This window comes from Mytilus galloprovincialis, chromosome 12 (assembly GCF_965363235.1).
Source record: "Mytilus galloprovincialis chromosome 12, xbMytGall1.hap1.1, whole genome shotgun sequence".
NCBI classification, from domain to species: Eukaryota; Metazoa; Mollusca; class Bivalvia; order Mytilida; family Mytilidae; genus Mytilus; species Mytilus galloprovincialis.
In genome coordinates, this window is record NC_134849.1 from 22,104,611 (window position 1) to 22,110,037 (window position 5,427).

The 5,427-nt window shown below is 33.2% G+C and overlaps 1 long non-coding RNA gene across 1 annotated transcript; it reads right to left on the reverse strand.

Annotated features, from left to right (window-relative positions):
- Positions 1 to 1,359: 1,359 nt before the first annotated feature.
- On the reverse strand, positions 1,360 to 5,192 carry LOC143054174 (uncharacterized). Its single transcript, XR_012971582.1, has 3 exons — positions 4,660 to 5,192; positions 3,504 to 3,850; positions 1,360 to 2,126 (listed from the first exon to the last, which is right to left on the reverse strand). It is a non-coding gene; the product is annotated as an uncharacterized LOC143054174 (long non-coding RNA).
- Between the last annotated feature and the right edge of the window lie 235 nt (positions 5,193 to 5,427).

The window sequence follows — 5,427 nt, forward strand, 5'->3', positions numbered from 1 at the left end:
CAAATTTTTCATCCTCCAAAACTGTATAATATGACTTATCATACTTGTAACAAAAATGTAAAAAACGGCGTTTTGTGACATTTTGACTAGACAAAAACAAAAAGATCGCGTTAATTTTTTTTTCAATGTTTTCTCTGAAAAACTTCGACACAATTTTTTTTCATACACTTAAAAAAAAAGTTTTCACGTTTGAATAAAATTTCATATCGTAGAAAAGACTGCAACTGCCTATCACTTTTCATAAGACACTTAACAAATACGCCAAAACGCCAGAAAACGGCGAGTGTGACATTTCAACGCATTTAATAAAATGAACAATTTAGGACATAATTTTAACAATACTTACTAATTGAAGACATAGAAAGTTGTATATTTATTGTATAATTTTGACATAGGAAGGGTGGATATGTAAATTGTGGTTTGGATCTGCAGCAATCGTTCGAATTTTGAAGACCTCCGAAAAATATGCGAGATTTGGGTTTTGTGACAGAAATACAAATTTCAAAAAATCATTAATTCTGCCACGATCTTTTGAAATGTTGTAACACAACTTTTTATTCTTTTTTCCTTATAATATACGAAATAAAAAGATATATCATTTTCGGAATAATCTATTTGAATTACCTTTAAAAATCACTCTTAACTTCACTCCTATCCATATTTTTTTTCAATTTCCGGCTTGACCACAAAACAAAGTGAACTTTTCGTCCTGGTCAGACGCGTCCAGTTAACGATGACGTCATAAATAAAACCAACACCATTAACACCAAAGACTACTCTTGCTAGGAGTACAACTTTTTTTTAATAAGTTTAAAAAATGACAAGAATAACTTCAAAGCAACGCTGATCATATGTCGCGGTGTTACTTGTCTATACGCTCAAAATCAGTGTTATTAGGGATCATTCGAGTAACAAAATGAATACAAGTATTGATTTTAAGGCATATTCCATTTCTACTTTTAATTACGCACATTTTGATATATACATTTATATAGTTATCAATTCCGAAACTTCTAACAAATGCAATAAAGGCGAACTGGAAAACAAAACCCGTATTATCACCAACATCGTACGCGACGTCTAAGCATTTCCTGCACCGTATACGGCACCCGTCTAGAATTAAAGGATCTCAATCCACACCCTCATACAAGTAAGACGTGATTTGGAAGCTAAGTCAGTGTATGGTAGGCAATTTGTTCATAGCAGTAAATGGTCACCCTGACTAAAACTGAACCGGCTTTCGTTCCGTTTTGAGTTCATGAATTGCGAACAGTTTTTGAATCCTATTTTTTCTAAATAAAAGAGATATTGCAAATGATTTTACCATAAAACGAAGTAAAAATAGTAACAACAAATATCTAGAGGTCAACATCTTCAAATGGACCATGTCAATACAAAAAGTAAAGTGTACACTAGAATTAATGATATTTCAAACTGAAATTGGTGGAAATACTTCGCACATAATGTATAGAAGCCCTATTTTGATTATTCTTGGTAATTTTACATTAAGTGGCTAATATTATTGCGTACTCTGAATTATACACGCTATGCAATTGAAGCATTTTAAGTTTACAATCTGATTTTAGAAGATAGCAACAGATCTTAGGATTTTCAAAAAGCGTTCCTTTCAAAATCATGAAAATAAACATTGGATGGAGAGTTGTCTTATTGGCACTCATAACACATCTTCGTTTATCTTTGAAAATAAAATTATACTTAAAAACATCCGACCTAAAGGCATACTTGGTCATCTTGCTGAAAAGTTAAAAACAATACCGCAGCAATTTTTTTTTTAATTCAAACTGGTTACCCCAAAACACATTTTTGAGACTCACGTTTATATTTTAATACAAACAAATATTCTAAGTACCGTCTTTTCTCGGTAGTTTTTAAATTTGACGCTCATTTCAGTTTTGATTTTGGCGAACCACTGCTTGTTTAAATGTGATTAATAGACGTAAGTTATTTGATATTGCACAAATCCGATGTCAAACAAACATTTAATCTCAGTCGAATTCATCTGTCGTTTTGAAGCTTGTTCCCTCGGGTCTGACTCGATTACCCTTTGTCATCAGCATGAAAGTACGCGAAACACTTTTTGATGCGTTGTATGGAAACGGAGATTCCTGAAAAATATATGATTATTTCAATAAGTATGTACTATTCGATTTGAGGCATAGTGAAAGTGAATTTATAACATATATGCTGTCAAAACTGCTGCTTTCTAATGTTCGTCTACCTGAAAATCTGGTAATGAGGGTATACATATAACGGATAAAGTTGGTTAAGACCCTTGGTTTAAACTCAAGAATTGTATTGATTGACCTTTATTTGCCTTACAACCAGTGACAAATATTTGAGACAAAGCCAGGACGGAAACTTATATTAATACGACAGGAAGGTTGGTTTATGATTGCCTAAAGTACAGGTAAATTTTTCATGCATGTACAGGATGATGATTGGGTAATGACGGTCCACAATAAAGGATAAAAATTATAATACAAATTATTAAAAATGGAGCGGCAGAGATGCAAAAGATACGATTTGGAAAGTTAAACTTGTTAGTTTTAACAAAATAACAATGGAATGAAAAAGAATTATAGACCAACAAGTCCACACAACTCAGAATAGAAGACCAACAATGACCAAAGATAGAGCCGCTGGAACCGCAGGAAAACCGGAGTGATTTCATGTGCTCCGGAAGGGAGGAAGATGTGCCCCAAATGTTGCACCAGTCCGGTTGTATTGCTTGTGTAAGTTCAGTCAATTGGGAGGTTAGAAAATTTTGCTGTGAATAGGGCCACAAAACACAAAAGGACTATTCAAATAGTTGTTGCTCATTTGTTCCTCAACGGAAAGAAAGTATTCTACTATCCGTATCGTAAACTGTGAAAGCTTTTAAGTTATTAATCAACAACAATCAATGATGGCTTAAACCTCTACAACACCTGCGACAGTGTAGTAAAAGCACAACATAGGGACAAAATGCAAACATCAGTTGGATTGGGATTATTAGATTATCCTCTTCTCCAAAAATGTGACATCATAGAATTAGACTTATCAACAAATTTGAACTCATATGAGCATAACGTCGTGGAGGATGATCTGCTTAATCATCCGCAGCAACAAAGTTCATCCCAATGTTTTGGTGGGGTTCGGGTTGCTCAGTTTATGGTTTTCCATGTTGGGTTTTATCTTTGGTCCTTTTTGTTTTTGTTTTTTACCATGGTGTTGTCTTCGTCTTTGAGTTTGAATACCCCTTTGGTACTGTATCATCTGCATGTATTGTGATGTTCTGGCGGACGCAGTTGTTTACTTATGCGGCATTTAACCATTATACATAATCTGACAACCAAAATTGTATAACCGACGTTACCCAACCCGACCAAAAATGTTATTTGAAAGCTCAATATAGTAAACAAGATGAAAATTTATACTTATGTCCATTTAGTTCATCGAAACCGGAACCCTGTTGCGTAATTAAGTTACTGCAATACACTTACCGCTCTTTCGACATGTTTTGGTTTCCGGTCTACTTTTGGTTCTGACTTAGGTTTGGGCTCTTTTGGTTCCTGTTTTCTCTTTTCTTTATCTTTATCATTGGGAAATCCATAATCATAAAACGTATCATATTTGTGGCCCTGGTAATCCTCAATTTTCCGTTTAGTAATGTCGTCTGTCGTCCGTGTAGGGGAATATCCTGTCTTTTGCTTGAACGGGTCGGTAGGCTCACTAAGTGTATTAGTTTTCTTCTTTTCGAACGGATCGATGGTTGGGTTATAAGTCTGTACTTCATAGAGACCATTCTTACTACTGATGTTAACTTTTGATGGAACATAGGTTTTACCAGCTGAAAATATTTATAATACATTAGCAAATAATTTAATTTTGGTTGTACCACGTCTTCTGATTGGCTATTTTGTTCTATCAACTCATATACATAATTATGTCATGTAAGCGTGACGTCTTCAAGTTTTTTTTTAAGGTTTATTCCATAGAAATGAAATATGAAATAAGTTTATATACGAAAATACACACACTAAAATGTGTGTTACCTTAAAATTGATAGTAAGTTTATGCAAAAAAAAATGTTGTATATAATTAGCAATGAGACAACTCTTCACAAGATACAAACAGATATATCTAACAAAAACACAGAGTGGACGTGATCATGTATATCCCAACAACAAAAAGACACTAATTACTGATCTGAGAGTACTCGCAGTTTCTGACTAGAAAGGTTCGGTTGAGAATTAAACTTTATGACAAAAGAGATAGTTTATTAGTTTAATCCATCAAGAATTACTTTGAAATAGAAAAGTCGTCACTTTGGGCTTCTTCCGATCGGCATTCAAACCCTTGCCTTGTTTATTTGCCTTTCGGGATGTACAAGTACGTAGCCACGTCCAATCTGAATGGCACCTGTTAATCCGATGCCTCATGTAAAGAATATGTATTTTACCAAACATGGCCGCTATTCTTATTGAGTATATTGTTTTAGGAATGTGTCCTATGCAATTGCTTACTAGTAAATATACATGTAAGTATTCAAAGCACTTCACAAAGGGAGGAATGCGTTATAACATTGTTGATGAAGTATTTGCCACTGGACGTTACCCAAAACAACATTCATTTTATCAATAAAATATTTACACTTACAAGTTATACTTTTTTCAGTCTTGAAGTCCATTTTATAATGAAATCCTGAACGAGTTCAGTAACACGACAGTACAGTTCTTAGTTTTCTTTTACTATTACTGTACAATAAAAATATACTCTACTGAAAATCACCAAACACTTGTATCGCAATAGTCTACTTTCGTTCGTGCCTTCGACCTAATTTTTTACAACTATATATATAACACTGCGAATTGCCAAAAATGTTGATTACGCAATATCAACAAATCTATCCGTTTATCCTATCTGATTTTAATTCACCGTAAGACAACTTTATCGACTACAATTCTTATTCCTTAAACTATATTTTCTTTAAGATATATATCCATTGCTATAAATCACCACGTTTTGAATTATAATTTGTCAGACCACAATCCACTAAGAATGTCTACCTTTTTATTAGTTTCCAGTATTATACATAAAAAATTACGATATGGTATGATTGCCAATGAGACAACTCTCCACAAGAGTTACAGTTTGTCTCAACTTCTCCTTACAATAAAACCGATCTATCTTGTTACGATTTTTATCAGGTAAAAAACTTGTCTTAAAAAACCAAACGTCATCCGATCCTTGTTTCTATATAAACAGTAAAACACACGTTATATATATATAAAGTAATATATCGTTAAACACTAGTAAATTTACTTAGGTTTTACTCCAAGGCTAAATTATGTGAATTTTAAATCTCAAATTAAAAATTTAAAGGGAAAAATTCCGTGGTTGATTTTAAGTGCATCCGATTTTAAA